General features: G+C 45.0%; 1 long non-coding RNA gene across 1 annotated transcript; it reads right to left on the minus strand.

The window, feature by feature from the left end:
- Positions 1 to 610: 610 nt before the first annotated feature.
- LOC138984356 (uncharacterized) lies at positions 611 to 19,712 on the minus strand. Its single transcript, XR_011461620.1, has 3 exons — positions 19,573 to 19,712; positions 3,593 to 3,743; positions 611 to 3,446 (listed from the first exon to the last, which is right to left on the minus strand). It is a non-coding gene; the product is annotated as an uncharacterized lncRNA (long non-coding RNA).
- Positions 19,713 to 21,225: the final 1,513 nt, after the last annotated feature.

Genomic DNA, 21,225 nt, shown 5'->3' on the forward strand with positions numbered 1-21,225 from the left:
TAGATATTCAAGATTTGTAATCCCCTGGAGAGTATGATAGGCTTCCCAGGTGGCATTAGTGGTAAAGAACCCACCTGCCAATGCAGGAGACACAAGAGACATGGGTTCGATCCCTGGGGCTGGAAGATCCCCTGGAGGAGGGCATGGTGATCTACTCCAGTAGATCTTGCCTAGAGATCTCTAGATCTCTTGCCTAGAGAATTCTGTGGACAGAGGAGCCAGGGGTCTCAAGGAATGGGACACAACTAAAGTGACTTTGCACACACACGCACACAGAGAGTATGATAGCTGTGGGTTTTACTTCCATACTCGATTAAATCAAATGAGATTTTCCAGCTAATCCAATGATTAGAAAAGATGTAAAGAATCTGAATAATCCTATTTGAAATAAGTCTTATTCCTGGAACTCATATGACCATAACTCTTCACTTAGAAAAGAATCAAAGACGGATCACAAATCTCCATTGAGCAACATCACTTTTCTATTAGACTTTCTTTTGCACATTAGACATTTTTTAATATACTTTATTTTTAGAGCAGTTTAGTTTCTCAAAAAACACATTAAACTTTTCAGCAAGATGTTTTTTATTAAAGCATAAAAATAGGCCTAGTCTGTCACTATCATAATAAAAAATGCTGAGCTGCTAAGATCAAAGACAATTTTATGAAGCTCTGTATATTTTCTTGGGTAGGTACACTTGCTAAACCTAGGACTTGCAATCACTGCTCTAATTTACTGAAGAAAGAAAAATCTTTTCCTCCCACACATGTGTGCGTACTAAGTCACCTCAGTCATGTCTGACTCTTTTGGGACCCACCATGGACTTAGCCCGCCAGGCTCTTCTGTCCATGGAATTCACCAGTCAAGAATACTAGAGTGGGTAAGCCATTCCCTTCCTCAATACAAAAAAAAAGTTTAAAAAGAAAGTCTCCCGACATTTTCAAGTGTCTCCTGGAGGAAAAACCCTTCTCAGTTGAGAATTGCTGATCAGAGGAAATCAAGATAATTAGGAGCCTACATTTAACACAATCTAGCTCTGCTTTCTTCACCTTCTATTTCAAGTTGCAGAAATAATTAGAGCTACATTTGCTGATGATGTCAGCTAAGTGTTTGCCATTCTGTCATTTAATTCTCACAACAATTCTCTAACAGGTTTTACTAAGATCTTTGGTGAAGGTTCAAGACTAGATGAGAGAAGGAAGGACTGTTACCAGTTCAGTTCAGTCGCTCAGTTGTGTCCGACTCTGCGACCCCATGGACCGCACAGCACGCCAGGCCTCCCTGTCCATCACCAACTCCCGGAGTCCACCCAAACCCATGTCCATTGAGTCGGTGATGCCATTCAACCATCTCATCCTCTGTCATCCCCTTCTTCTCCTGCCTTCAATCTTTCCCAACATCAGGGTCTTTTCAAATGAGTCAGGTCTTCGCATCAGGTGGCCAAAATACTGGAGTTTCAGCTTCAATATCAGTCCTTCCAATAGACTTATGGAAATATTGATTGAAGCGAGATGAAGGTCTATCAGAACCCTGAGTGGAACAATGCAGATATTGTATGTCAACTCTGGATATTTCATTCAAGGTCGATCTTTTGCTTTAAAATCTAGATCACGTATTTTCTTCACACACTTCTTCCTCAGTATGCTGCCAAGTCACTTCAGTCGTGTCCGACTCTGTGCAACCCCATAGATGGCAGCCCACGAGACTCCCCTGTCCCTGAGGTTCTCCAGGCAAGAACACTGGAGTGGGTCACCATTTCCTTCTCCAATGCATGAAAGTGAAAAGTGAAAGTGAAGACATTCAGTCATATCCGACTCTTAGCGACCCCATGGACTGCAGCCCACCAGGCTCCTCTGTCCGTGGGATTTTCCAGGCAAGAGTACTGGAGTGGGTTGCCATTGCCTTCCTCAGTATAAGTCCTTCATTTATTTTATAAAAGCCCAACAACAGTGAGATCTGCTGGGCTTTTAGCAAATGAGGATATAATCCAAACTCATTTATTTATGTAAAATGTGCCAAGTCCCTAAACCATTGGTTTCAATGGGTTTCTGTCCCAAACCTAAACAGATTCTTGGTGGGAGTGGGGCTTTATGTGTTTAGCAAGCTAGTTCCTCCAAAGAAATAGAGGAACTCAAATTGCTTAGAAGTTTGGACGTAACAGATATCATGCTAGAAATAGCATTTGTCATCTTTACCTAATCCTTTCAACACCCCTGTGATGAGGGCATTATTATTATCTTCAGTTTTGTGGTGTAACAGCTGAGGCTCTGAGACCTCTAGCCTCATAGCTCTGTGGTGGCAGAGCTCACACTTGGACTTAGATCTGTGCAGTAACAATGCAGATGCTCTTGGGATCTTAGCACTTTTCCTAGAATTCTCGCCAACCCCGTTAGTAGCACTGATTAAAGGGGGAAATGCATGCCACTCAAATGAGAGGAAAGCTTTAGATTAAGTATGTTTGAGAACATTTGATCTTCTAAGTGGCCCTGGAGGTAGACAGGTATATTTGGAAATATCTTGTGTGTGATATTTTGGGTAAAAGTGGAGTTGAGAGAGTGGAATTTAAAGAACATAACTCAGTCAGCAAGAAGAGTATGTTTCCATGAAGAAGCAGGAATTATAGACAAAGTGAGAGGGGAGAAGTGAGTTTGGGAAGTAGCATGTGCAAATTGGAGAGTCTTTCTCCGAGGAGGGTCTTAACTGTAAAAAAAAAAAAAACACTTCCACTGAGCTTGCTTGCTCAACACTTCCTGGTAAGGTGCCTTTCTCCCTCTGGTTTCACGGTGATCCCAATGAATCAACTGTGTCCAAGAGTCCATGAGGGCCCCCTTTACCTACTCTTCACATCACTGCATGGAAGGAAACCTCAGAAGGAGGAGAAGAGGGGAGAGAATACCAATTGTCTTTTCAACCCAGCGCTGTGGATTGTCAGAGATTAAGGGAGTATACACATGGGCAAGCTACTCTTTCCAAGTCCGCAAGCATCCTCCATTTGTTGCTCAGAGACTTAAGTGATCCCCAGACATTTAGGTTTCCTTGATAAGCCTACAACAGGAGCATGTTCTATCTGACATTAGATGTTCAGTGGTATTGGCTGGGGGCAGGGCAGGGTTTTGTGGGGAGCAGGGGGTTCCTCCTGTTTCAAGACCTCTGCTCCAAGACTCCAAGAGTGAACTGAGAAGGACAAAGCAACCCCACAGCCAGGTAGACTGAGTCCCCTGCTAGGAAGCCAGGTGGTCACAGTTTCCTCTGGAAACAAGACTTTGGAACAGAAGCGTCTGAGGCAGCCATCTTCCCAAAGGGATGCCAAAGGGTTCCTGAGTCCCTTCTGTGAGGCAGCTCAGATCTGATGATAATTTAGACGTGTTTGTTTCCTCCCTCCAGATGCTCTTTGTCAGTTCTGCACACCTGCCCATTTCCAGGTCTTAGGGGACATGCACACCATCTGCATGGAAACATCAATTTTAATCAAAAATCTGGCAGAAAAGCTCAGCTTTAGTCCTAAAACCAAAATAGATATATGAAGAAATAGAGTACCAAACTCATGAGAAATTTTTTTAAATAAAAAGCAATTTTGAATATGTATCATACCTTAATTGAACCACTTCAAAGACAATCCCCTCCTCAGACCTGGAGCTGAGATGTTTGCTTGTTTGGGGTGTTCAGAGTACTTCTGGGCAGACCGGAAGAACCCCACACATGAATCTGAACCTCTGAGTCCACACTGGGCTGACCGCAGGGCCTGAGACAGGGAGGCACAGAAAATAGCCTTACTGTTTGCAGAGCTGTTGGAGCCCAGCCACTAGTCACCAATCCAACCAGCAAGAGTGTTCCCAGACTCCTCTTGGTCCCTTGAAAGTAGGCCCTCTGGTGTGGATTCAAAATCCAGAGCCCTCAAAGATACAGGAAGAAAAGAAGAAGTTAAGACTAAAAATGCAGAAGAGCAAATCAAAACCTATGATCCTTTTATTTCTTCCCAGAAGCTCGACTTCTGGTAACAACAGATTACAAACACAACCCCCAACTTCTTCCAAGCTGATCCCATGGATAAGATCCGCAGGCAGCAACTGTTTCCAGTTGGAGATCTTCACTTGGGTTTTATTTCAACTCTGTAAGGCTGTGTGTCTGTGTGTGTGTGTGTGTATGTGTGTGTGTGGTTTTAGGGTGTGTGTGTGTTTGTGTGTGTGTGTGTGGTTTTTGTCTGGGAAGGCAGATGGAGAATCTTAAAGAAGACAATTCATAGGTTTGGGAGTTTCTGGGGTTTGGGGGGTTTTTTTGAACTTTTGTTTTGACAAGAGATTACAGGTGTTCCCATTTGGAACATAAACTATATTTTAAAAAAATAATAATAAATTCCTGAAAGTCCCTTTGGCCCAAAAAAGGAAAAACAGCAGACAGACAACCTTTTGGGAGACGATCCCTTTCTGGCAGGCATTGAATTGTCCTGGATAACATTATCCAGATTGCAGACTGGAAAGGTGCAGGAGGGCCCGCCCAAGATCTGGGACTTATTAACTGGGAGAGCAGCCCTCCACGCTTGTCAGATCTGCTCGCAGCTGCAAAAGAGGATTCTGGAAGCAGAATGCAAGGTGCTATCCTTCCTTAGCTGAAGGCCCCTTTTCTGCTGTGAATTGTGTTTAGCTGGTGACTCCCCTCTAGCCACCCCCAGCCAAGTACAGGCTTTTTTTTTTTTTTTTTTTTGAGGGAATGCAGGCAACAGCTCCTAATACAGGAAAAGGAAACACCTTTCTAATCAGAAGTGCTTCTAATTACAGAACGAATTACCAAACCTGCCCTACAGTTAATTGCTGCAAACAAAATCACTAAAGAGCAATTAACAAGTGAAGGCAGGAGCTGTCAATTGATCCTAGAAAGAAAGAAAAGAATAAATAGAAAAGAAGCAGTGTGAGGAAGGAAGGAAGAAGGGAGAAGGAAGGAGGAAAGGGAGGTAGGGAGGCGGGGAGACTTAAATCCAGTGTAATTTGTCAGGAGCATGTATACGGTTGTTTTAAATCATCTCTCTGCTTCTCCGTCATCCTGTAAATGTTCACTTGTGAAATCTCAGGGCATTAAGTCTGCCAAAAGCATCAGGAGTGAATTAGCCAGTGAAAGTAGACAGCAAGTGAAAAAACAACCCAGACCCGTTATTTATGTATTGTTCACCTGAATTTCCCAAGCTTCCGCTCAGCTCACATGGATCTCACGTTGGCTAGAGACATCTGTTTTTCCAGTTTTGTCAACATCTCCAGAATTCCTTTGTATAAGTTACAATTTTGCCCAAAGCTTAGGAACTGGTGTGTTGATTTCACAGCAAACATTTGGTTTATCTCTGAACTGGAGAAACAGAAATTCCTGAATTCCAAGTCCTTGCACGTGACACAGTTCACACAAGAATTTTTATATCTGCAGTTACAGGTTAAATTGTGCCTCCCACCGCCAAAATGATTCCCATGTTGTAATCCTAATCTCCAGTGTCTGAGAATATGAACTTATTTGGAAATACAGTTGTTGAAGATGTAATTAGGGCTTCCCTGGTGCCTCAGAGGTAAAGAGTCTCCTGTGATGCAGGAGTCACAGGAGACGTGCGTTCGATTGCTGTGTTGAGAAGATCCCTTGGAGGAGGGCACGGCAACCTACTCCAGTATTTTTGCTGGAAAAATCCCATGAACAGAAGAGCCTGGTGGGCTACAATCCATGGGGTCTCAAAGAATTGGACACAGCTGAGCATGCACGCATGCACACATGAAGATGTAATTAGTTTCAATGAGGTTAACTAGAGGAGGAGAGCCCCCAATCCAATATGACTCACATCCCTATAAAAAGGGGAAATTTGGACACAGAGACACATATAAAGAGAACTCCACATGAAGATGAAGGCAGAGATTGACAGATCAATGTGCAGCAAGCCAAGGAACACCAAGGATGGCCAGTGGACCAGTAGAAGCTAGAAGGAAAGCGTGGAACAAAGGCTTCCTTGCAGCTCAGAAGGAACCAACCCTGCCTACATCTTGATCTTGGACTTGAAGCCCCCAGAACCGTGAGACAATACATTTCTACCGTTTAGTTACAGTTTCCCAGCAAAGTAACACTCCTCCTGGTTCTGATCTTGAGTGGCCTCAGCCTGCAGCAGCTTGAAACAAGGCTTCAGTTCCCGGCCAGAGATGGAGGTCAGGTCTCAGAGGAAAGGCCCTGAATCCTAGCCACTAGACCAGTGGTCAGTGACAAGGCCCTGGCTCTGCGGCTTTGTGGAAAAGAATTCCCACAAAGACAGAAAGTTGTGAAACAAGTCTAGTATGTGTAGATAGACACATGAGCGGACTTACAGAGAGAATCGTGCCCTTCTGGCAGTTTAAATCTCTTATATGGGGCATGTCTTCTGGGTTTCCTCTGGCCAATCATCTTGCTTTGCCTGATTCAGAGTCTGAACTTGGTGTATCTCAGGATCCTCTCATGTGTGCACATGCATCTCTTAGCCGGGATGGATTCTACTGCAAAGGCCTGTGGGTAGTTAGCATCACTTACTACGTGGTGGTGCCCCCTTCCCTTTCTAACCTCCAAGGAGCCTTTCTGCACATGTATGGTTGGGGAAGTCTCCTAACGTTGAGAATGAGAAATAAGCAGTCTCTTCTCTCTGAGCAAGACCCAGCCTGATCCCACCATGGCCCTGCTGTTTTTCGTCTTGGAGTTATCAGTCCACAGAGGACCAGCTACAGCTGTTTGCCTCGGGGGCTGACCTATCTCCTACCTCAGTTCTACCTTATGATGTCCTCCTCAGTGGGCCTTCTCTGGTGCCTGCATTTGCCACCACCGTCATTTAGTCCTTTGTCACCACCGTCATTTAGTCCTTTGTCACCTCCTAGCCTCCCTGCCTGCCTCCCGGATTTCCTCACCTTGAACATCCACTGCTCCAGGGGGAGATTTCTGCACCACAGCCCTGACCACAGAACCATTCTTCCATAGGATTGGAAGAATAACAAAAACAATAATAATAATCTCTCAGGTACATTTTATATGCAGGCACTGTGGGAGACACAAGGAAGGCAAAGAAAATCGAAGAAATGTCTACTCTCTAGGAGCTCCCAGCCTCCTGATGTGGGTGAGGACAGACACATCCCAGATCACTGCGTAGAGACAGACTGCAGGCAGGAGCAGGACATTGTGGGAATTCTGCGGAGGGCTCCTGACCCATCCTTCGGGGAGAAGATATATTATGAGGGGTTCCAGGAGGGAGAGACACCTGGCTGAGCCCTAAAGCACTGGCCCTCAATTCTAAGTGCACACGGCAGTCACTTAAAAAGTTTCACGATTGTCAAGGCCTGTGTCCGATGGGCCCTGAGGCTTAACCGGCCTGGGGGTGGCTTGGGTTTGGCAGTTGCACAAAACCTCCTGGTGAGTGAAACACATAGCCCATTTTGAGAACCCCTGTCCTAAGGCACTGACTCTCTGCACCTTGAAATCATCTGCAGGATTTTCACAAACTCCAGTGGCTGGTCCTACCCAGGAGAGACTTGATTCAACTGGCCTGGGTGTAGAGAGGGATTAAAGAATTTTTTAACACACCCCCAGTAAGGGGGTTATGTGCAGACAAATTCAAGAACCACTGACTTGTAAGGATGCATCTCAAAATTAAATGTGCTTAGAAATCATCTTGAGATCTTGTTCATCTCCAATCAGTAGGTCTAGGATGGGAGGATCCCCTGGAGGAGGGCATGGCAGCCCACTCCAGTGCTCTTGCCTGGAGAATCCTGTGGACAGAGGACCCTGGCAAGCTACCGTCTATGGGGTCGCACAGAGTCAGACACAACTGAAGCGACTTAGCACAGCACAGGATGGGGCCTGAAATCCTACCTGTGTAAGGACTCCAGGTGCTAGTGTTGCCAGTCTGGAAGCCGCACTTTGAAAAGCAAGGCCTTAAGAAGGAATACAAGTTCTCCAGGTAAAGAGAGCGTGGTCCTGCGCCAGGAGGGTGGAGACGGGAGAACGGGATGTGGACTAGAGAGGTTCTTGGGGGTCATTCACTGGATCTGGTGTTTGATGTGGATGTCCAGGGCATCAGTCAGGTTTCTAGCAAGGAAGCCTGACCTGCCTAATTGACCACAGGAACATCCCAAGCAGTGCCAAAGTCTTGCTAACTTCATGGTCCATTTCACATTTTCCAAACTCATCAAAAGTCTTCTCATTGCTCATCTTCACAGATAGAATTAACCATGCCTTCCTTGTTTTTCTGTCCTCTTTTGCCAACACCAAGAGTACAAACTCAAATGCCTCCAGTGGCCAATTTGGCATGGGCTTGAGTGAAGCAGTCTGGATGGGTGTGAAGGGAAAAGTAAAAGTTCCCTTCTGCTACCAACCCACTAATGTATATTATGATATTAATATTAATTAATTATATCTTAAGAATATATTATAATGCTCAATTACTATCTTCACAGTAATTAATACAAAAAAGAAGACATTAAAGGGAAATAATGATTTGAACAGCATTGATTTTGCATCAGAAAAATAAATAAAAGCTAGAAGACAATAAAACATTTTTTAAATACTGAAAAGTTTACAATTTTTAATGTCAAAATATTTTTTAAATGACGATAACATAAATTTCTTGATAAATTAACATCTTTAAAATGCTGAAAGAAAAATGTCTGCTAATCCAGGATTGGAGAAGGCAATGGCACCCCACTCCAGTACTCTTGCCTGGAAAATCCCATGGATGGAGGAGGCTGGAAGGCTGCAGTCCATGGGGTCACTAAGAGTTGGACACTGAGCGACTTCACTTTCACTTTTCCTTTTCATGCATTGGAGAAGGAAATGGCAACCCACTCCAGTGTTCTTGCCTGGAGAATCCCAGGGACGGCGGAGCCTGGTGGGCTGCCGTCTATGGGGTCACACAGAGTCGGACACGACTGAAGTGACTTAGCAGCAGCAGCAGTAATCCAGGATTATAAATCTAGAAAAATTATCATTTAAAAATGAGGGCAGAATAAAGGCTTTTTGAATTTAAAAAAAACTGAAAGAACCCACTTGCCAATTATCCTGCACTTCACAAAACTTCAGGTGGCAGGGAAGTGAGTCTAAATGGGCACTTGGATCTAAGGAAGGAGTAAAGAGCCCCAGAAATGGTAAACACACAGGTTAATATAACATAGTGTTTTAAAATTCCTTTAAAAGACAACTGAGCATTTTAAGCAAAATCACGATAGTGTATTGTGGAATTTTTAAAATAAGTACAAGTAAAATTTAAGATAGCAATAACACAAAGAATGGGGAGAAATTACCTTATCCCATTGCAAAGTTTTTACATTTTTCTGAAGTGATACAATATAAATTCCAATGTGACTGTGATTAATTAAACAAGCATAATATAATTTTTGCTACAGTAACCAATGCAAAACATAATACAAAGAGGGGAAAGCTAAAAAGTCAATACAGGAAATAAGATGAAATAATATTTCAAACAGATATTTATTGATATATAAAAAAGAAGCAAAATTCAATGATAGTATTTTGGAATGAATGTCTGATAGGTAAAATTATTTTAAAACGCATGGAAATAATTACCACAGAAGTCAGAGAGTGGTTACCTTCGGCCTGAAGAAGGGGGGATGAAAGGAAGAGGCGTGAGAAGGATTCTGGAAATGCTGAAATGTTCTATTTCCTGACCCCATGGTTGTTTGCTTCGTTTCATAGCTTTGTTTTGTGTCCTTTTCTGTATGTAGCTTATAGTTTGGAATTACTTAAGTTTTTAAAAATCAGTGAGAAGAAATTAAAAGTATTGGCTCCCACCTACCACTAGAACTTGGACAGCCAGGAGATAAAACCAGTCATCCTAAAGGAAATCAACCCTAGATATCCACTGGAAGGACTGGTGCTGAAGCTTCAATATTTGGCCACTCAATGTGAAGAGCTAACTCATTGGAAAAAACCATGATGCTGGGAAAGATTGAGGACAGGAGAAGGGGATGACAGAGGAAGTGATGGTTGAATAACATCACCGACTCAATGGACGTGAGTTTGAGCAAACTCCGGGAGATAGTGAAGGACAAGGAGGCCTGGAGGGCTGCAGCCCATGAGGTCGCAAAGAGTCTGACACATTTTAGCAACTGAACAATAACAACCACTAGATCTTAGGAGAAGTTATCTCCTCAATTCCCGGTTTTCCAAGTCCTCCTGAAGGGATTTCTGTGAATGATTGGGTCCTCCTAGCTGCCTCCACTGACCCAACCTCACAGTTGTCCCAAATGTGGGCTCTTTAGCAGCAGAGGCAACGAGCAAGTGTCCCCGCCCAAGAGACACTGAGTCCAGCTGCACCAGAGTAGGGCAGAAAAAGCTCGCACATCGCCAGGAGAGCAGTACCTCGAGGGTGAGTTTGGGGACTTTTTTTAGCAAGCCAAGTTTCTGCCAAGCAAGATGCATTTTCAAGCAGAGCCAAAGACATGCCTTCTGTCTGTCTTCACACGGAGGAAACCTCTAACCCACGTTCCTCACTCACGCGCTCACACAGTACCCCTCTGTCTCCCTGTCCTCTCCCCTGGTCCCTGCTGGGCCGAGATACGGTGATCAAGAGCTAGACTTAGTGGTTCAGAGGCTAAGACTCTGTGCTCCCAATGCAGGGGACCAGGAGTTCGATCCCTGGTCAGGGGACTAGATCCCACACGCCACGACTAAGAGTTCGAACGCCGCAACCAAGATCAAAGATCTCACACGCTGTGTTTATGACCCGGTGCAGCCAAATAAATATTAAAAAAAAAAAAAAATACTAGACTTAAATTTGATGCCATCACTTCCAGGGTAACCTTTGTCCCTTTGTCAGATCACTCATCCTCTCTAAACCTCAAACTCTTATTCTTGAAGTGGTGGCTTTATCCTGACCTCCACAGGCTTGAGAGAACCAGCAGGAGTGAGCCGGGCTGGCTGGGCTGCGAGCGCCAGCAGTGGGAGCAGAGAGTGCCAGGTGCCTGATTCAACCTCACTAGCAGCAGCCCCCACCCCTGCCATCCTGAACGCCCATGAGCCCAGCCCCGCACCCACCCTGCGTTCCTGCTGGCACGCCTGTGGCCAGGTTGGGTAGACTCTGGACAGGCCGTTTGCTCACTCGAGTCCTGTGTATTCTGGGGGCAGTGAGTGTCACAGTTAGACCTCCACTTCAGTTCGAAGATATCCGTGCTTCACCAGGGGGTGGTCAGAGGGGGGGCGGGATACAAGGGGCCACAGGGGAGGGCGCCCCTTAAGTGAGCACTGAGGTCAAGCCGTGCTGACCACCTCCAGCCTCGGAACACACATCTTGGGATTTTAAGTTAAACGCCAGCAGGATCGCTTCACACATGTTTAATTGTAGTTTTCCATGATCTGGGTAATCTTTTTCAAGGAAAATGCATTTTCTGTGGTTTACCCAGCTGAAGACCAAAGAAATAAGAAAAATGTCAGTAAACCAGGGAGACAGGCCTGACAACTCGTGTAATGATGCTTGATTTCAGTTCAACATTTATCCAGACTCTTGAAGGCAACATTACTACAGCTCAGCAGCTTCGGCACCTCAGCTCTCAGGGTCCATTCAGGGCTCTGTGAACGTTTCACTTTACTGTGTTTTGCATAATGATTAAGACCCAACTTTTATCCTCAGTAACCTGCCTGCCTTTTAGCTACTAGGGCAAAGAGCACAGTGTTTCAGGGCACAGGGTCCAGCTGCCTGGATTTCAGTTTTGGCTCCAAGGGGCTCAGTTTCCTCATCTGTAAAATGGGCGACAGCACCTTCCTTATAGCATAGGCTGTCCTGAGGGTAAGTGGACGATCCCCAGGTAAAACGCTGAGGCCAGCACCTGGCACACGGGGAGGCCTCAGTAAGCGCCATCTCTTATATGACTCAGGAAACCTCCATTCCTCTAGTTTCACATTCTCTGCTGGGTTTTCTTAGAAACATAAGCCAAGGAATTTCTGCCTCAGACAAATTAAGATTTTTTTTTTTTTCAGTCTCGTATGAAAGAATCCCTGCCCCCTGGTTAAATAGTTCTAGTTACCAAAGAACACACTCTTACCTCACTGGCTATAACTTTTCATAACTTACTAGATTCACTTAAAGTGATTTTAATTACACTCTAGTTTCTTTACATACAAAATGAAATGCAGGCAAGTAATTGTGTTTGCTCCATCTATTATGTTCAGAAAGAAATTAGCATAGCTTAGTGCACCCTTACTGCCCAAAGGTCTCTGTAAAAAAGGAACTTGCCAAGATTTACTGAGCATGTCAGCCTCTCGTGAGTCAAGGCGGATTGGGTAGGGAGTGGATCCGATGCTGTCAGTCAATCTCTCTGTGATGACAGCCAGCCTGTGATGCAACTTTTCAGGAACACTAGTCTTCTCGCAGACTCAGCTCTTGAATTTTCTTAGGACTTTCCTGTCAAACAGCCTCCATCCCACTCTCTCATCACTTTAACTGCTTCCCATGGCAGCTCAGCTGGAGAAACGGGAGAAAGATAAAGGATGGCTTTGGGCATGCGCTGGGTTTAGGGGACCCAGTACCAGTTTCTGTGTAGAAGTTGCCATGGGGTGGGGTGGGTGCCTAGGGAAGGTATTAGCTATTTTGTGACTGGGAGAAGTACTAGTAAGTAACAGAAAGCTTCTTTCTAGGACAAACTTGAGGGCATGGCTTCCATGGGGTTTCCCAGGCAAGAATACTGGAGTGGGTTGCCATTTCCTTCTCCAGGAGCTCTTCCCGACCATGGCAGTTCATTTAAGGGAAAGAACTCTGATAGCGGGTGTGTCACACGAATGGAATCTTGTAAAATGAGCCCAGTGAGTCTGTCAGCTTTCCAAAGTCAGAGAACTTTCTGGCATAAGCACTTTCTTCGGGTATAGAATGTCGAATGAGACCAAGGTTGGTAGGATGATTGATTTATTCTCACTCCCCATTGCTTTCCAATAAATTTGGGGTCTGAAGACAGGTGTTCTGGAAAAAGAACCACACATGTATAGTGTTGTTAGTCCCTTTGACAAATTAGGAAATCGGGGTTACAAAACTCTGTAGCCACAGGCACACGACTCCAAAGTGACCAAGCCAGCCCCAGACCAGGTCTGTCTGCTGCCTCAGGCTCACAGTAGAGGGAGGCCTGGGAATTCCTTTATGTCCCCGCACGTGAGGGTTAAGTCAGATCCTGTTTCCTTCTCATGTGGACAGACACGGCATTGTGCTAACAAGCCTAATGGCCTTGCTGTCCAGATTTCCCACAGCATCTCAGAAAGCCTCAGTCTTCCCCTCTCCCCGCTCTGCCTCCCTGGCTGGGGCCGCCAGGTAGGATGGAGGTGGAGGTCACAGGCAGTGTGCTCCACCGTCTAATGGTGCCCTGGTGATGGGAGGTTTGTGCCCCGTGCTGCTCCGGGGAAGCTCTGGGAAGTTCATCCTGAGTGTCCTTGGGAAGAGCCAGCCTGTGCCTGAAGCAAGCCTGTGCGATACCCACCAGCAAGGTCCTAGAACAGTCTGTACACACACACCGCCCAGGCTCTAGAGTTAGCACCTCGCTTCCCCAGGTGCGTCACGCACGAGATGGTTCAGGGTGGTACCAATGGAGACATTCTCTCTGGCAATTATAATATGTATTTTTTAAATGACTTTTCATCGTGGTAAAAGTCACATAACATAAAACATACTATCTTAACCATATTCAGCTACACAGTTCAGTGGTACTGGGGACACTCACATTGTTGTGCATATCTCGCCATTATCCATCTCCCGAATTTTTCACCTTCCTAAGCTGACCCTCCCGCTCCTCCCCCTGGCATCTATCAGCGTACTTTCTGACTCTATGAATTTGACTATTCTTGGTATGGCATATAAGTGGAGTCAAACAGCATTTGTCTGCACCTAAGGTATATTGGAGTGCATTTTTAAGGTTAACTTTGCCAACCCGCTCCAGTATTCTTGCCTGGAGAATCCCAGGGACAGGGGAGCCTGGTGGGTTGCCGTCTATGGGGTCACACACAGTCGGACACGACTGAAGCAACTTAGCAGCAGTAGTAGCAGTAGCAGTAGCAGTAATATATGTCCTACAAATAGATTGCACCTTCTTTTTTTTATTTCTAATTAGTTATCTATTTTATACATACTAATAAATACATTGGAAAAGACTCTGATGCTGGGAGGGATTGGGGGCAGGAGGAGAAGGGGACGACAGAGGATGAGATGGCTGGATGGCATCACAGACTCGATGGACTTGAGTTTGAGTGAACTCCAGGAGATGGTGATGGACAGGGAGGCCTGGCGTGCTGTGATTCATGGGGTCACAAAGAGTCGGACACGACTGAGTGAATGAACTGAACTGAACTGAATAAATACATATATATAATATATATATGTCAATCCCCAATCTTCCAATTTATCCCTCCCTGACTTTCCCCACTTGGTGTTCATACGTTTGTTCCCTATGTCTGTGTCCTTATTTCTGCTTTGCAAATAAGTTCATCAACACCACTTTTCTAGATTACACATATATACATTAATACATTGTGTTGTGCAATAGCTCAGCATGTCCTAGCCTACCTGTGACTTCACCAGTATGGCTTAGGACAAGTTTTAAGCAGTGTCTCAGATGGTAAAGAATCCGCCTGCAATGCAAGAGACCCAGGTTCGATCCCTGGCTTGGGAAGATCCCCTGGGGAAGGGAATGGCAACCCACTCCAGTATTCTTGCCTGGAGAATCCCATGGACAGAGGAGCCTACATGAGAATCCCATGGACAGTGGGCTACAGTCCATGGGGTTCAAAGAGTGACTGAGTGACTCATACTTTCACTTTCAGCACGTTACCTGATCTGAGGTATCTACCACCTCTGCATTCCCAGTTAGATGCACACCGCCAGAGAATACGGATAGACGACTCTCCCATGTATGAGGAAGTGGGGCAAGAAATAACATTTGGAGTCATCTTAGCATGTTGGATGGAAATGGCAGAGAAGTGAAAAACAGGTGTTCTGGAGTCAAACTGGTTGAAGTGGAAGTGTTAGCCCTTTAATTTCTTAGCTGTGAGACCTTAAGAAGTTACTAAACTTCTGTCTTATTTTAGGTGTTGAGCCACTGAAACCTGTGGGGTCTTTTGTTAATGCAACTCACACACCCTCATACACCCTACAAGCCAAACTGCGGCAAAGAGTTTTCTTCTCAACTCATTTGAAAGGACATAAAGATATCAAAACTAAAAGCATATATTTACACCATTTAGTATCTTGCTATTATCAGTAACAATAAAATAAGGTAAAATGTTCAAGCCCAGACATTTTTTAAAGAATTATCTTCCTAATCAAAATCAACAGAGTTATCAAAGACGCCACTGCTGAGCAGGGAAGTTAGCTCTCCAAGCAGGTCCAAGACTACTGCCTGCGGGCTGAGCTGCTCGTCCGGATGTTAATTGGATCTACACCAGGGAGCAAAGATTTCACAGCCATGGTCCTGCAGGCAGAGAAGGAATAACTTCAGATATGAGAATATGACCTTAAAATTAACAGTGCCTCTACTAGTCCACCTTAAGCGAAGAACATTTCATATCAACAAATATTTTATTACTTTATTCCTTTAAGGTAGAAAAAGGTTTAACAATAATTTTTCAAGTTAATAACCTACAAGTCTCCTTGCAAGAAAATGAGTAAAAGCAAAAGTCCTCTGTCCAGCCTGCATTTTCCTCACTCCATCCATTTACCAAGTTCCTCTGTCTCATCCTTGGACCACAGTTTGAAGATCATTGCCACTTAGAGAAATCTTTGCCCATCCCTGGAGGAGGTTCAGTGCCTCGAAGACATCCTTTCTCCTATCCTATTATTTTCTATCATGGCACTGGCCATGATTTCTGATTCACACTTTTTTTAAACAATCATCAGCCTCCTTTTTTTTCCCACTGAGCTGGGTCTTCCTTGTGGCATGTGGGCCTTTCGGCATGGTGGGCAGGATTAGTTGCCCAAGGCATGTGAGATCCTACTTCCCCGACCGGGGGGTGGAACCTACATTCCCTACATTGAAAGGTGGATTCCTAACCACTGGACTGCCAGGGAAGTCCCTCTGATACACATTTATTGCAACAGTCACCGTCTGACTACATCTTTAAGCTTCCTTAGAACCAGGACCACACCTGTTTTGCTCACCATTGATCCCCAGCAGTCAGCCCCAAGATGACATACAGCAATAGGAAGAATGAATGAAAAATGATCAGTTTGTGGATCAGTGTAAATAAGCCACAGCATATTTGTCCAATATTATGTCTGGTCATTTCAACTTTTCCATTGTTTCACAAACATAGCAACACTCCCACGGATCATGGAGGTATCTTGAGCAAGTGTCTGATGATTTCCTTAGGACAAATTATGAAAAGGAACTGACGGCTCCAAGATTTTGAAGCTCTAGCTAACCACTTAGAATTTCTTCAAGTGCGAAGGGTATTAACCGGAAACATATTAAAGAAAGAGAGGGAAGGAAAGAGAGAGAGAGAATGAGAAAAAGAGACAGAAGGAAGAAAGGTGGAGAGGGAGGAAGGACAGAGAAAGAAAAGGAAAATAATAGAAAAAGATGGGAAAAGAAGAAAGACCAGCACCTAAGTTAAAGAGGCCTTGTCTCCATGTGAAGTTCCCTCTTCAGAGGTTGCTGTCCAGCCAGATTCCTGGACCGGATCTCTGTGTCTCCTTGCCAAACCATGCCTGGGAAAGGCAAAGTCAGACACTCTCAAATCACAAGGTTTAAGATGATAAAGACCCCCAGACCCTCCTTCTCAGGGGTGAAGCAGTTCAGGGCTTTTTGTTCCCCAGCGTCTTTGTTCCAGCGACCTCTCCCATCTCAAAGGATTTTCCACAGCACCAAGAGCCTGACACTTTGCCCATCCCAGTTCTCACAGAACTCTCCAGTGAAAGACAAAGCCAGACTGGCACGGAGGAAGGCACGAAATAAAGGGGAACTGAGAAAGAAGAAAAGCGCCTGCAGATCTGGCTGCCCGAATATTCAGTTGCTGCAGCAACTAGAAGTGAGACAATGAAGCGGGGAGGGGACCACCATCTTCCTCCCTCGGTCCAGTTGTCATGGATACTGGGATTTTAGAAGAGAAGGGGTGAAGGATTTTCTTTACACTTTACAAACAATGCCTTTTTTCATTCCTTTGGCCTGTGGCCTTGCTCCATCTGGGCTGGGGACTTCCCCTTCCTTCTGAGTCTTCCCGTAAGGAGGCTGGGGAAGGGCAAGATGCTTTCTGTAAAGGGGACGGTCCAGCCAGTACCTCTAAAGCCTGTTCCCATGCGGGGCCAGGCAGAAAGGCCTGAGCATTCGTGGAAATGTCCGTGCACTGAAATCTTCCCAGCCACACTGCAGGAAGGCTAGAGCGCTCCTTGAGCTCTTCCCGCCATCCTTCTGAATCTCCCAAGAGTGCTCACACACAGGCTGTCATCTTTGGTTCCAACCCATGCCCTCCCCAGCCCCCCAGAGACCCCTCATTAGCTTCCTGCCCTGGCTTCCTCCTCCAGGATTCAGCAGGAGGAATGCAGCTGAGTCCTCCTCTGAGGTCTTCTCCCAGCTTCTTTGCCCAGAAGCCACATCAGGACCAGCACTGTCCTGCTGAGCTGTCCAGCACCGTGTGGTGAGGTCATCAGCTTTATTTTTTTTATTAATTTATTTATTTTAATTGGAGTCTAATTACTTTACAATATTGTGCTGGTTTTTGCCATACATCGACATGAATCAGCCACGGGTGCACGTGTCCCCCATCCTGAACCCCACCCCCCAACTCCCTTCCCACCCCATCCCTCTGGGTTATCCCAGAGCACTGGCTTTGAGTGCCTTGCTTCATGCATCGAACTTGCACTGGTCATCTATTTCACATATGGTAATATACATGTTTCAGTGCTCTTCTCTCAAATCATCCTACCCTCGCCTTCTCCCACAGAGTCCAAAAGTCTGTTCTTTATATCTGTGTCTCTTTTGCTGCCTTGCATATAGGATCGTCATTACTGAATTCCATATATAGGCATTAATATACTATATTGGTGTCACCAGCTTTATTGATCACATTGTCTAGACTCAGCTCTGCCATCTCACCAGGATGACCTGGGTCAAGAGTACTTACTCTCTCTGAATCTTGCTTCCACATCTGGTCAACGCGTACTGTCGTATCCACCACGTAGCGTTGTTGACGGTGTGAAGCGAGAAAAGACAGCTGCAGCAGGCACTCCAGCAGCGAGAGCGCCCTGCCCCCTCTCCATCACCACCCCTCCACAGTCACGCACTCTCTCACACTCACACACAGACATCCATGCTGTCTCACACTCATGCCCTCGCACACACAGTCACAGAGTCACAGACATCCACACAGACACTCTTACACACTCACACTTGTATACAGTAAGTCCCTTACGTACAAAGGAGTTTCGTTCCAAGAGCGTGTTCATAAGTCCAGTTTGTTCATAAGTCCTACAAAGTTAGCCTAGGTACCCAACTAACAGAGTTGACTATATAGTACTGTACTGCAATAGGTTTATAATACTTTTCACATAAATAATTCATAAAAAACAAACAGAAAATTAGGAAAACATTTTTAATCTTAGAGGACCTATGAAAGTAAAGCACAGTACAATAGCTGGCACACAGGGGCTGGCACGGAGTGAACAGGCCAGAAGAGTTCCTGATGGAGGAGGGAGAGGAGGTGGGAGACGGTAGAGCTGACGGGCCGTCAGCAACAGGAGACGGAGGGCAAGCTAAGAGTTCACTCACGCCTGATGCTGACGGCATGGGTTCTGGCTCCTTGCTGGAACTAGATGCACATTCGTATCTTTCAAAGTTTGCAGTTTGAAGGTTCGTGTGTAGGTGACTGTCGTGCATATCCTCATGCTCAGACATTCACAAACTCACACTCACACACCCCATACACAGACACACCCAAGGACACTCTCACATATATGTACACACAATCACATGTACCCAGAGTCACAAGTACTTAGGCAGGTACATGTGTTCACACAAAAGCACACACACACACACACTCACATACATACTTATACACTCTCCCACATGTATATACTCCCACACATTTGCATACATTCAACTTTCCTTCTTTTAATCTTATACTGGTATATAGTTGACTTACAATGCTGTTAGTTTCAGATGTGCAGCAAAGTGAATCAGTTATACATACATATATATGCACTTTCACCTTTCCCTTTTTGACTTATTAATAAAAAGAAAGACTGGGAATGTCTTATTTTATTAATCACTTATCAAGCAAGAGAGAGTACAGCTGCTTGGTTTAAGTAATACCATCTGTCCATCCATCTATCCATCCAATAACATTTGTGAAGAGTCTAACATGGGCCAGACTATGACATCATAAAGGGCCATCAGGCAAGGCCACCAGCCACAGGCTTCTCAGCTGCTGGAACTCAGAGCAGCCGTGAGACCCTCCTTCGGCCTCCATGTGCCTTCATTTCCCGACACTTAGCCACACAGCCTGGAAGCCAGAACATCGCGCAAAGACCTTTGTGATGCGAGGCCAGGGCACAATGCCACAGACCCTTCCAGGTGATGATCTGAACTGCAAAGATGGTCCAGCTTTCCCCCTACCTGTCCAGCACTGAGTAGGGCCACAAGCTCCCTCCTCACCCTGGGGCAGCCGGAAGTTGTCCAGGGCTTCTGGGTGTGGTGCAGAGGGTCGGGTTTCAGCTGTCAATCGTGTTGATGCTGCTTTTCAACCTGGCAGGCCCTGTTTAATATAGTGAAGAGGAAAAAGTTCAAATAGGATGACAGTGAGTCAACCTCCTTCATACTTAGTTTCCTCATCTGCAAAATAGGAATAGGACTTCCCTGGTGGCTCAGTGGCTAAAGCTCCATATTCGCGATGCACGGGAGGGACCTGGGTTCCATCCCTGGTGAGGGAACCAGATCCCACATGCCCCAGTGAAGAGTTCACAAGCCACAACTCAAGATCCTGCATACACCATGAAGACTGAGGATCCCGCGTGCCACAACTACGAACTGGTACCTAATTAATTGAAAAGTACAAATTCAAACATATAATTATTTTTAAAAATTTAATAAAATGGGAATAATCATATAACCATCCCCCAAGACAAGTGTGAGGATTCAAAAATACCTGTGAATCTTTTTGCCTGGCAAATATTAAGTACTCATAAACCATGGCTTCACTGTTTAATTAGATTACTATTCTTAGCTCTGTTAGGGTTTCTAACTATGCAAAATCATAGATATGCATACCAGAAGTAACTGGAATGAATCACAGCAGGTTAGAAAACGTTGACCTGTTTCGACTAATGGAACTCTATACCCTTTTACTTTAATTTCCATTTTAACGTTCCGATATTTCTGCAAGAAATAAAAATCAAAATGGTAAACACAAGTGTCTAGGGCCTGATTTATAGGAGCCACTTAAGCAAAATATTTAACTTAAAATCCTCCCGTTTATTTGCATCACATGCAGCACTGATTTCTCCTAATAGAACAGAAGGAAATACCTGGAAACATCCATGGAGCACACAGCTATATCTCAGACAAGAACATCAGGAACTCCATGCTGCTTTTTCTTGATTCATATTGCTATTGTCATCCTCTCACCTTCTTAAGTATATTTATCATGCTTATTTTTATGTTATTTTATATTTTATTTATTTATCTTATTTGGCTGCTCTGGGCCCTAATTGCAGCATGTGGGACCTTCAGTTGCAGCATGTGGGATCTAGTCCACTGACCTGGGACCCAACCAGGCCCCTTGCCCTGGGAGAGTTTTAGTAACTGGACCACTAGGGACCCTATCACCCTTATTTAAAGAAACAACAACAGTGACAACATCCGAAATTTATCCAAATACTGAATCCAAATCATTAATTCCATAGTAATCAAAAGTTCATCATCCACAATAGCAATAATTTCACCCTTATGCTGCATTATGTCCTAAAGGGACGCCATCTGATAGTGGCCTTTGAGTACAAAGGCCATGCTGGATACAGTGAAAGGTGACCGCCAGGTCTGTTCAAGACACAGAAGACATTTGACCTTCAGGGAGCTGGAAGTATAGCAGGAAAAGAGAAAATACCATGAAACAGGTAGACTCTGTATTGGGTAGTTTTAACTCTGAGCTGTATAAGCAAGGCAGATAGAGAGAGAGCTATCGGGGAAGAAGTCAAACTTTCTTCCGTCTTGAGGGTTGAATGCAAGCCATTAGCCTCGTCCTGGAGACCATTCGAGCATTCACATTTAACT

Source organism: Bos mutus, chromosome 21, assembly GCF_027580195.1.
Source record: "Bos mutus isolate GX-2022 chromosome 21, NWIPB_WYAK_1.1, whole genome shotgun sequence".
Taxonomy (NCBI): domain Eukaryota; kingdom Metazoa; phylum Chordata; class Mammalia; order Artiodactyla; family Bovidae; genus Bos; species Bos mutus.